Raw genomic sequence first — 12,737 nt, 5'->3', positions numbered from 1 at the left:
GGTAAATGACCAGAGTGCATGGGTAAGTGGTGGGAGTAATTGGGTTGTGGTACAAAAAATTGCAAATTTGCTCATTTTTGGACATTGCTGGTAAGAAATTCGGCCAAGATGAATGTTCGGTTAACTCAAATAAGGTGAGCCCCATATAATTCAGATTACCGAGCCTAAACAATAAATTACTGTAGTTGCAAGGGTTGTATGATGGGTGAAGACAACAACACTGCACAACAAGATAAATAAAATATTACCAGGACTAGTTATAGGTAGCCCCTCCCCTTCCCTTGTTTCATTCCATTTTCTATATTACATGGGTTTAATTGTATTAGAATTAAAGTTCCATTGTAAATTTGCAATCTTTGGACTCTTACCATACATCAGTTCATTTTAAAGCCTGACCCTTGAAATTAACCATTTTTTAGTTTTATAGTGTAATACTGTTTTTCCAGAATAATGCATGTGGCCTATGGCTCCATATGTGAATATACAGATAAAAGAATTCAACACACAAGTGAATTTTTTTATCAAAAACAATGACGTTTATTTTTGTATATACTTTAGTATTTTAACACACACGATAAAAATACCTGTAAATGCTTCATTAATTTAAATGCATCAATAAATATGTAGAGACTATAAATTTTTACTTTCCTGGGTAGAGCTTAGGCATATTATGGTTCATTAGGCTCTGTATCACAGATGCGCGTTCAAACGAGACTGCAGCCTTGAAAACTAGTGAACTAACTCTCCCAACAATGATCAAATCTCTTAAAACTTGTGCAACCTTGTTTGCCCCACTCGTTTGTGGGGAGGCAGCTCCCAATCAGCCGGCATCTCCACGTTCAGTTCTATGCAGATGTGTAGTATGTGCCGGATCACTTCTCTGCTGCTCTGGCTCCAAGTGTTCTGCTTTTCAGTTAAGTGGCACAAACAGGGTTCTGGTAACCCAGTATCTTGTCAGTGTGCCCAGGCCCCGGCACCCTTATGTGGCTTTGGGTTCTCTCAGCCAGAAATCCTCGTCTTCATCTTAGTTCCTGCAGTGCTCTCTCCTCCCTGGTAAGTGGCTTTTTGTTTTCCTTTTCTGTTGGTAGTTAGCTTCAGGGAGCCACATGGGGCTCTCTCCAGAAAACCAGTGTTGAATGTAATGAATGCCAATTTCTGGGAGAGCCCTGATGACTTTGACACCCTCTAGGTTGCTTGGGGGTTGGTTAGATCTGCCATAGAACTGTAGGTGGACATGCTGGCTGGCTGACTGGGAGCTGCCTCCATCCGAGTTGGGGAAAATGAGCTTTCAATAGTAAGAGATTTTGATGGTTTGTTTACATTGTTGGGAATGTTCTTTTGGCGATTCTCGATGCTGCGGTCTCGTTAAAGCCAGCAGTGGTCTGCTTTGTCTTGCTGACTCTCTGGGTACCTTCCCCAGTGATGGCATAAATATATACTACAAGATAAAATGTCTGTCTGACTGACTGAAGTTGGAGGCCATATGCATGGGGCTTGCTTAACCCAAATTGGCAGAGGGAATGGTCTGGAGTGTGAGATGAGTATAGGCTGGCTGGGGTCCCTAGAATTCAAAAGGAAACAGTGTGCCACGGTTACATTCAGACTCCCATGATGATTTGGCACTGCCCACCAGTTGCATAGCTAAATATTTTCACAATTTCTTGTCCTTGTACTGTACTAATTTGCACCATTATTCACTGGTCTTGGGAAAAATTAACAGAAATTTCTTGCTGTCAATAATTTGCTCGTACTCACATAAAATAGATGATTCTTCCACAGCTTTAAAGGTTTCTCAACCCATGGCCTTTTTTTTTTTTCCAAAAGTGGCAATTTTTTTTTTTTTTTATATAGACCACTAGCTCCTCTCACTGGTGACTACTTGACACATTAGACAATTGTACAGTATTTTAATACGAGAGAGACAGACAGACAGACACATAGTAAATGGATGGATAGATGTATGGTTTGATGGATGGATAGATACTGGATAAAAAGATGGTGAATGGATAGATAATGATATAGAAAGATGGATAGATAGGTAAATGATGGCTATGTGGATTGATAGATTGGTAGATAAAGAGGTATAGCAGGCAATGCCAGGACCTCCCCACTTCCCATAGTAAATATACGTACGTCACTGCTCTCTGTGCCTCCGAGGAAGCCAGGTTCTGGTCGGTGATAGAACGGTGATGAATGCAACCTAGTAGCGGTACACAAGCAGTGACAGTACAGTACGGTAGCTTCAGGAAGCCACTGGGGCTCATCCAGAAATTGGCATTTAATTATATTCAAAGCTTTTTTTTTTTCTTATTAAATCAACTTGAAATGCATTAAGAACAAGAACATTTGACTGTTTTCAGCAGTGTATTTGGTGGCAAAATTTATATTAACTTTGATTACAAATGTACGGTATAAATAGTCAGGCTTAATGATATGTATCATTAATGATAATATATTACATTGATTTCTTGTTTGGAAATTTTTGTTCACTTTATTACTCTACTTGACTATGCATGCACATTCAGGGACAAGAAAACATTATCACAAATTCATTGCATTTATTTGGTGTCCCCGGTGGAGCAACTACAGACCCGTCACCATCCCGCGTAGCGCACAAGAGAAGATGATAGCTCACAATGGTTCAACAAGGCACAGGTGATATCATTCATTTAGTAACATACATACATGCCATAATTTAATGGCACAATACCTGAATGGCCTTATACTTAGTGGCACCATCCTTCATTGCACCATAATAACCAGCAATAGTACCTTTAATAAGTGATGCCTTAAATCAATATCGATCTTTCTAAGCATAATGTCATTGGAATATTCATCTTGCAGCACTTGCATTAAATTGACACATGTAAAGATTCAAAACAACACTCAATTACTAAATGCTGATACTGTGTAAATTTATAAACATAATATTTAGTCACTCAAAGTATTGTAATGTAAACTTTGTTATAAAGCAGTTGATGGGACCTGTGTATGTCAGTAGAAATGCTCAAAGTGAGTTTAGAGTTTTTAATTTGCAGACAGGTAGACTGCACTACCACCACAATTACTTACCCAAATTGGTCCCTTGACAAAGAGCTTGAAATATAGTATACATCAGTTATACAATTATTTTTACAATGTTAATCATTATTATTGAATAAGTAGGGATTTGATAACTGAAAACATGTACCATTATTTCAAGATACTATCAAGTTTAGTCAGTGTTTAAACACAGGGACCTGAAACAGAACTGTGGTAATGATCTAGACTACAAAATGTTTAAAAATCATGATTACTTGGTTAATTACAGAATGCTCATGATTATTTGGCAATTGTTCACACAACTGTTTTATACAAGACAAAGATATAGAAGTGCATTGTATGGAAAACTTATTGAGAAGTGTAGCAAAAGTAAGCTATATATGTATATACTGAAGCCTTGAGAGGTTAGAACAAGATAAACACAATGCACATGTAAACCAGTGTCTAAATAATATAATAGAAAGTGTGTGTATTATGCTATAATCTAACAAACTTAAACATTTAATAGCTGCCCCGTAGGCCGTCAGTCATAAATTAAAAAAAGTTTAAAGAAAACTATTTACTAAATGACATTAAATAAAGTTAATGCAAAAAGCAGTTATTATCCATGAGGAATTGAGCTTTGGTAATGTCATTTAGAAATTAGTTTTTCACATTTGGTATAAAAATCTACAGTATAAATGACTACAGTGTCATCCTCTTAAAATATTAATAATTAACAAGAATGTATACAATAAACTAACTGAAAATTACTCTAATATTATGCTGCATTCGTGTTACAAAATCCTTAAGGTGAATAACAAGGGTTATTGCTATTTTAAAAAATCTATATCAACATTTTACAGACCGCTTCCCCCCATGCTATAGTATATTGCTTGCATCAGATTATCCCATAATATAATTTAATTGTTTTTGCAATATGACAAATCAAATGTACAGTGAAGTTCCAGTCTAGATCAGTCCCCTTCCTTTGCAACCAATATTCTGTTCAAACTAGACATCTGTTATTCTTTATTTTTATGCTCAAATTTTGATACCAAATATACTTGTAAAATTTTAATTTTTTAACAATTTAATTGTTAAATTACTGAATTAATACTTAGTTTAACAATTAAGTATTAATCCAAACCAGTAGGATTTAATGTTGTCTGTTCCATCTGGACATTGCTTTCTTTACTGGATTTTGTTAAAGCTTCACTTCACAGGACTTCACTGTTGGAAATTAAAATTCCAGAATAGGTAGTGCCTAACTTGTCAACAGTTTTTAATAGGAATATTAAAAAAAAAATCAAATTTGGATACAAACTGCAATGTAGCTGAAACACTGTCTCGCCCCATCAACAAATATTAAAGGGCTAGTGGGAAGCTCTCATTTACCCTGTTAAGGTTGATACTGGTTTTGTACCTTTTGTCAGCGAGATGTACAATTTCATTTGTGTTTTCTGATTGCTCAAATATGATAGGTAAGCACACAGCTTATGGCACTAAACTATAGCTACACTATAGTGAGGATACGGGCATTATGAACTAGTTGCACAAGTTACTATACATGTATAAAGGAGCAAGAGAAAATCATAAGCTATTCTGGAATAATTTCAAATTTGCTTATTTGCAGAATCCACAAGAACATTTTAATCCTGACAAGGAAACCATAATATCCACATTATTGATGCAAGTCACCACTGAGGAGTGAACTTGTATCAAAGATAACTTTCCATAATGCCCTCATCCATTTTAAATTACTTAATTTTATGACTGCAAGCAATTGCAAGAGTTTGTCATATATATATACTGTACCTATAGAGCACCGTGTTCCAAAACTGGTATTGTATAGCATGCTGAGTATATAATTTTCAATTCTTATTTAAATACTAAATATTGTTAATTTTGCCAATATACATGCTTTACAGAAGTATTTAGTGTATAGCAAAAGGTTATTATTAACAGCCAAATTTGCATCCTATTCTTCTTGGAATAATAAATATTTAAAACAATTGCTTGCAGTCTACTAACAGGGAAACGGTCTAGCTCCAATGATAGCAAGGACTATCATTAACCAACACTTGATGGTTATGTAACACTACTTCAGATCACCAGGTAATATTGCATCATAAGTCACTTTTGCCGCAGTTATCCTTATCCTATGTAGACACTAAAGTCATTCCTCAGGGAGCAACCTCTGAGAAATGAATAAATCTTATTTATGGACGGATCTTTGATAAGATTAGCAAGAAGAGAGGGGAGACGCTTGAGTAAGGAACAGAGACCCCAGTTGTTAAACAGTGCTTAAAAAGATTATTCCAGCATGTTAAATAATTACTCTCAGGCCTAGTGGCTGACTGATAATAGTCTACTAACTGGTACTTCAAGCAGTGTTCTATTGTCATGGGGAAAGAATTTGAGTATTGAACAAACCCAGAAAAGCCAGTGAAATGTCACTTGCACTTTTTATACACAGTGCAAATTAACTTTTTTGTTTGTTATTTTGCATCATATTTTAAACCGAGAAAAATGATCCAAATATGTACAAAATTTCATCCAGAAACATAGTAAAAAAAAAAAAGTAAAGTTTTGTATGGACTAAGCAGTCTAAACTTACAATATTTTGTATTTTATTTTAATTTAAAAACATCTTTCATTGACTTTCTGGGCATAACTTCCCTGTTCCTTTGGCCACCTGTTTCCCCTCATCCTCTCAAGACACAAACTTCACAACCAGTTAGGAAAGTTTAACAAACTGTCAAACATCAAATTTGTCAGCTGGTTAAAAGCATAAACACACAAGCATTTCAATATGTATACTTTAGTACTGTATTTAGTATTTCTCCTATAGTGTGAGTGATCAATTAAGCTGTTAATTATGCACCTTGCTATCTATATTTAGGACAATTTATACCGGAGCACCATTTTACGTTTCCTGTTTTAGGATGCTGGGTACTGCACCATAACACAACTGTGTATCCACATTTATAGACTGATAATATTGACATGCAGAATTTTGTCATTCATAATGTCAGTAATTTTGTAGTAATCCTACTGACCATGATTCTTCAGTTACTGTACTTTGCTTCCTTTGAGAAAGAGGTTCATGTTCTTCACAATACACTATAAATTCACTTTCATATTTACAGTACTGTTCTGAGTTCTGAATATATTTTTCAACTCTAGGAAATATACAGTAGTTACTGTACATTCATATTCTTAATTTACTATTTTCTTATAATATCCAAACTGTCCATCTGAATTACAAAAAAAAAGTTATGCCACAAATTTTGATGATGCTCCAACACACTTTTGGCATTCACTTTTGCCAATATTTTTAGGAGGAGTGACTGTAAGCTGTATTGGTGTAAGGACTGGAATATATAGAGGAACCAGTGGTTGAATCCTCCTTTCTCCTACGACGGCGGGAGATGAGTATGAGAATGGACGCAATAACTGCTACCATTAGAATGAGACCAGCAATGGCAATGCCAATAGCAAAGGTCTTTGGAGAGAGACAAAATGTGTTTGGATCCTCTATCACTTCCTCCTTTAGAGGAGTAAGTGTGTCGGAGGCTCCTTCAGGTTCAGGAAGCTGCAAGAAAGAAAAGATTTTAATCTAAGGCCATATATATATATATTATATATATTGGTGTCATTGTTTTATATGTTGACACATTCTGATATTTATAGATGTTAATATTAAAAGAATATGTAATATAGACAAATGATAAGCAAAACAAAAGCATAAGTTTAATAATATTTTACCTAATTTTTCATCAGAAAATTGTATTTCTATTAAAATGCAGCAGATGAAACTCCTACACTTTAAACTAATCTTTAGTTCTGGAAAGTAAACCGTCACCCGAGGACCACTAAATAACAGTGTGAGAGAAGCATCTGCTACGCTTTCCAACTTTAGCATTACTTTTAAATACTGTACATGGATGATGAAATATTAAAGAAATTGTTTACAATCTTTTACACCAAATTGTAATATGTACCAGTTATATGGTGCCCATATCTCAAGAAGAACATCAATGAATTGGAAACGGTGCAAAGACATGCAATTAATAGCTTCTGGAACCAAAACAAAAACTATGAGAAGTTAGAGGTGTTAAATATACCAAAGCTAGAAGATAGAAGAAAAAGAGGTGATGTGATCACTACTTACGAAATAGTAACAGGAATTGATAAAATTGACAATAATTGAAAAAACTGCTACTTCCAGAACAAGAGGATATAGGTTCAAACCAAAAACACTATGCTGCCAAAAAAATTAGAAAGTTTAGTTCTGCAAACAGAGTGGTAGACAGTTGGAACAAGTGAGAAGGTGGTGGAGGCTAAGCCTGTCAGTAGTTTTAAAGCATCATATGACAGTGCTGGGAAGACTGGACACCACGAGTGTGGCTCTCATCTTGTAATTACACTTGGGTAAGTAATAGGTCGTCTACATTCAGCCATTTTCCTAAGTGTGTGTGTGAAATTTAGACTAGTATGGCAAGAATTATTCTAGCTGTATTTTTGTGTTTATTTTTTTACCTTGAGCTTGTTGCACTTTCATTTGTCAGTTGGGTGATGACATTAGGGTTATAAATAGCCTTGAATTATCTCCTTGGAAGCATAGCTTCCGTTCCTTAATGTAATCAAGGGCAGCAGACCTAGCAGCCTATTGCAGATGTTCATAAACTTATTGTGCATCCAAGTATTTGGAAGTTGGGTAAAGCACCTTGGTGACAGACACCTCTGTCAGTACAGAAAAGATGGGGTCTTGTGTTGATGTACTTATTTCTACAAGAAACCCTTCATAACACAATTTGATAGAATATTTTTATTTCATTGCTATAACAATCCTAAGGAACAGCAGAGCTTGATAACAAACCCAGATGATTAGTATATTCTGCATCTTTATTTCACCTTGAGTATCATTGGGGGTCTTACCCAGACTTTACTTAACAAATGACATTGGATGGCATTCATTTTATCTCATTCTACTCCACTGGCTGTTGGTCTTGATTTGCCACCAGTGTGCTGAAATGGAGGGTAAAAGGAGTTTACTTCTTTCCTTCCTCAGTGGTTTGCAAAGGTGCTTTACACACTTTCACTGGAGGCTTTTGTTCCTTTCCTCCATACAGATGAGAGGTTCTTTTTGGTTTGATCTTTGCCTAGGCTTCCCTGTAAAAATTTGCTCACTCATAACCTTATTTTCTCTCCTCTTACCACATATTTTATGTATAATTATATCCTTGTTATACTACATATAATTAGTAAAAACCTCACGCATTACATACACAAGTGGCAGTGTGCTCTCATTTTTTACCTTTAGCAGGTATACTTTTGCAAACCCAATTACAATCATACATTTTAAAATAAGTTGTCTTGTTGCCTTATTACAATCATATATTTTAAAATAAGTTGTCTTTGTTGCCTTATTACAATCATACATTATACAATAATGATTAAAAAATTAAAAGGATTTTCTAATGCAATTACTGGCATTTTGTCTTCATAAGCTGGAAGGTTCATCTTTTGTAGAGGTAAAACTGCTGTACCTCCTTCCACAATTTTTTACATTGCTCTGTTTGCCCTCCCCCATCCCCCCCCCAGTTAATAAATTAGTATTTTACAGGCAAACTTTAGGTCTAAAATTAGTACTTACTTCCTCATCCTCATTTACGTAGAGACCTGTGAAAACCTCAATAGTAAGGGCTTCGTCAACTTTTGCCACTTCCTTCAGGTTACCATCTCCATCAACCTCGGGTACATCTCTACGTCGTCGACGGAGTAAGTTCTGACCCTCTACACACACAGGTGGCTGTAAAGAAAATTTTATTCAGATCAATTGTGCAAGAAATTTGGATAGGCAAAATTTAATGTATCTCTTTATTTCCCGAGTGACAAACTCGATATCTGAAACTGTCTATCAATAACTTGATAACAATATAATTTTAAATTTTTACTAATAATCTTTGAGATCCCCTTCGGTGGGCAAAATGTTATCTGCTGCTATCTTTCTGTACATCATTATCAGCACTTTCTGATCTTCACTATTACCTTGATTCCTAATCATTCAAGAACGGTCTGTTGGGCTACATATTGAACTTCAACTGATATTTTCCTCTCCAATATATCTTCATTGTTAAGTGAACAATTTTACCTTTGGATTGAAGTTAAAAAAAAAAAATGGTGTTTGGCAAAACAATACGATGAATAAAATAATAAAGCATTATGGTAAGAAGGTACTCACCACATCATCGCAGCCTCCAGCATTCTTGATGCAGAGTTTGACATTACACTGATAATATACAGATGAGGTGTAAGGGAACTTATGGGCCTGGAAGCGTACAGAAGCTGTGGTCTTAGAGGAGGAGTACTCGAATGTTCCCAGAATTTCATAGTCCACAGGGCACCTGTCAAAGCCATCATGAAGGATTGTTAATGCTAGCATTGTCATGTTTATTACTACACAGTTACATTAATAATGAGAGTAATTAATTATAGTTTTTAATACAATATTCAGTTTTAATAATTCAGATGTAAAACATTAATTTATATAGATCCAAAACTTATGAATTTAGATTCATTTTTATAACTATAAATCATGAATATGTTACCGACATTTCTTGTACCGAGAAAAATCTTCCTGATAAAGTAATCAACTCTTGCACTCATTTGAATGAAAAGTGCATAGTAGGCCTACCTGGATGTGACTGCCACAAGAGAAAATAGCTACCATTTATAGAGGGAATACCAATACAGTATTAGGAATACGTGATAAATGGAATGAAATAGGAATTCAAGATAACGAATTGGCAAAACTATACCTATAGTTGAACGTCTTTTAATTCAAAAAGAACCAAAAGAAGGCATCTGTTACATGTCTCTTTCAAGCTACTGGTCTCTTACAAGAAAGGGGAAAAGCAAGAAACAATGTTACTCAGCAGCTTAGCTTACCCATCATGGTTGATGAGCATTGTTCTCCCCAGCCAAGGCCGTCCCTCACGAGGCAGTCTGTAACCTTCATGCCGTAGATTTCCTGATCATCCAGAGAGATGACCATGCTGAGGGGATCACCAATACGCACATTCTCCGCTACTGCTTTGTCTGAGGGTGATCCAGCGAAGATGCGCATGTAGCAACCAGGCATCGGGGCTGTAGCCGTGAGTGGCGTCGTCCCAATGAAACTGTGGTCATATGAAAGATGTAGACAAACTGGCCCTGGCTTAAGTAATCAGTTGTTAATTAGGAAAATGAGGCTTTTTGTTGTGTATAATACATGACTTTTTATACAATTCATTTGTGCAAAATGCAATTGCAGATGTGTAAGACTTTTAATAGGCTACATATAATAAAAAAAAGGTTTCCAGTGCAACCCACACCAGAGTAAGCAGTGTTCATTTTGTAGATCATGCAAGAAAATCATAGGCAATGCTGAATAAGGCAAATGTAATACTGTACTTCATATTTTTTGAACGTTGTTTTCTACTTCAAAGTCAAGAGGATCATCTGCATAGTAGTAGTGCGTATCATACTAGTAGGGCACATCACACCAGCAGTGTATATCATACTACTAGTATAAAATACACTACTAGTATGTCATAATGTGTATATCATACTAGTGACAGTGTCAGACCACGGAGGAAGAATTGAAACAGGAATTTCCTTAAGTACTTTTGTATTTTAATAATACATCTTCAGTAGGAACGATTTACAAGACAGTAAGTTTGGACATATATAGGCAGGAGAGAGAGAGAGGTGAAGTAAAGTGACGTACAATGACAAATATATGAATGGGATTAGGTGGATATAAATAAGAGCTGTATCATATGGGCCAATAGGCTCATACATGGATATTAATAGCTTAAGATAGTGGATATTAACATTGAACTAGTAAGACAAATATGTATCAATGATCCTACTCAAATTGCCCTTTAACTGATCAATAAAAAATGGATCTAAATTATATAAACCACCGCTAATGTTCATATTACATGATTTTGTAATCTGTATTAAAGCAGATTCAATTATGTTTTTATTGAAAGTGATTTTACAATTCGTTATTGAAGATGCCATCTCCCTATCAATTTGGTGAGAATTTTCTGACAAATGAACAAAGCATTAGACAATTGGCCATGTCTTACTGTTGGTAAACTATTAGTTAGAAACATCCCTCATAGTGATAATTGTGTCATTTATAAAATACCTTGTAAAGACTGTAATAGGTTCTATGTTGGGCAAACATCTAAAGGTTTGAAATGTAGAATTTTGCAACATAAATATTCTGTATGTTGCAAAATTCTACAACAGACAAGGCCTTTTTCTTTTTTTCTTTCTTTTCTCTCTATTTTTCTCTCTCCCTTTTCTGGTGGTGCTGATGCTCCTAATAAAACAGCAAGTTTTTAAGTTTATCCTACATCTTATTTGTAGCCTGACACTACAGCCTCATTTGCTTGGTATGTTTGCTATTTGTATCCTTTAGGAGTAAACTGAATTTAAGGCAAAGTTACTATCATGTAAGGTACATGCTGAACCAGAAAGTCAACTGTGTGCCACAGCCTTCATTTGGTCAGTTGATGCATATTACATGTTCAGCGAACATTTTCCAAACGTTAGTAAGCCTAGGAATGAATGAGTGCTAGTAGAGTGATGCCCTATTAAATGGTACAGCCAGGAATCTCTTCCCTGCTCCTCTCACTCGCCCGTGCACATGCATGCAAGTGTTCATCGGTGGAAGCTGGACATGTAATTGAGGCGTAGAGATGTAAGGGAATTCTTGTACTATTTACAGGTGGTCAGCAAGTGGAATATATTAAAAGAAGAAATTGTCAAAGTCACTTCCATCCATAACGTTAAGAAAAAATTATAGAAACTTTAATGTTTAAAAGGCGATGTATAACCATGCCAGTAATATAAATATATAGGCGATATATAACCATGCCAGGTTATATATCGCTAGTATGCGAGGCATAAGGTGCTAGATCTCACTCCCTCACGGTCACTGATAGATAAGTACGTACAGGTAAGCACATGCTTATACAGAAATGTCAGTTTTCCATTTTTGTGGTTCCCTGAATAAGTTACCAATAAAGTTAATGACTAGTCTAAATAAATTTTGCAATAAGGGTGTGAGAACAATGAGCAGAGAGGGATCGCCTAGAAAGAAATGTCTAGTTTGCCCTGTTGCTGCCCATCCTTGTGACCTGTACAGATCCTGGGCCCAGTTTTTTTTTAATTTTTGGGAGGCAATTGAGCATTCATTCCCATTATATCTTTGGCTACAAGCATCAGCAAAATTTAAGAATATTTATGAATTCATCTTTTTTTTATTATTATTATATTCATGCATTCATTCTATTCTTTCCATATTCTTATCTTTCTCTTACCTGCTCCTTACCCCTCTTTTCACCCTATTATGCTATATATTTCACTGTACCTTCCTCTCTTTTGTTACACGACTTGATAATGGTCCAGGATGGAGCAAAACATTATCGTTTCTTCACGTTCTGATATGTGGTTTGGTCATCATTAATGTATGTGAATCATGAATGTGGTTAATGTGGGATGGCTTCATCAATTAATAATTCAGTTTCATGATTTTTTAGTGACATAACCAAGGGAAATATTCGGCTTTGTCATTTGCACTCAATCCAAATATAAAATTTCTAGTTACCCTTTCTTTAAATTAATACAGTAGTGTATCTGTTTATCTGCCC

The 12,737-nt window shown here is 35.4% G+C and overlaps 1 pseudogene; it reads right to left on the bottom strand.

Moving 5' to 3' along the window:
- Positions 1-2,544: 2,544 nt before the first annotated feature.
- On the bottom strand, positions 2,545-10,255 carry LOC138351287 (uncharacterized; annotated as a pseudogene).
- Positions 10,256-12,737: the final 2,482 nt, after the last annotated feature.

This window comes from Procambarus clarkii, chromosome 49 (genome assembly GCF_040958095.1).
Source record: "Procambarus clarkii isolate CNS0578487 chromosome 49, FALCON_Pclarkii_2.0, whole genome shotgun sequence".
NCBI lineage: Eukaryota > Metazoa > Arthropoda > Malacostraca > Decapoda > Cambaridae > Procambarus > Procambarus clarkii.
Note: the sequence above shows the minus strand (reverse complement) of the source record. Positions and strands in the feature narration are given on the sequence as shown.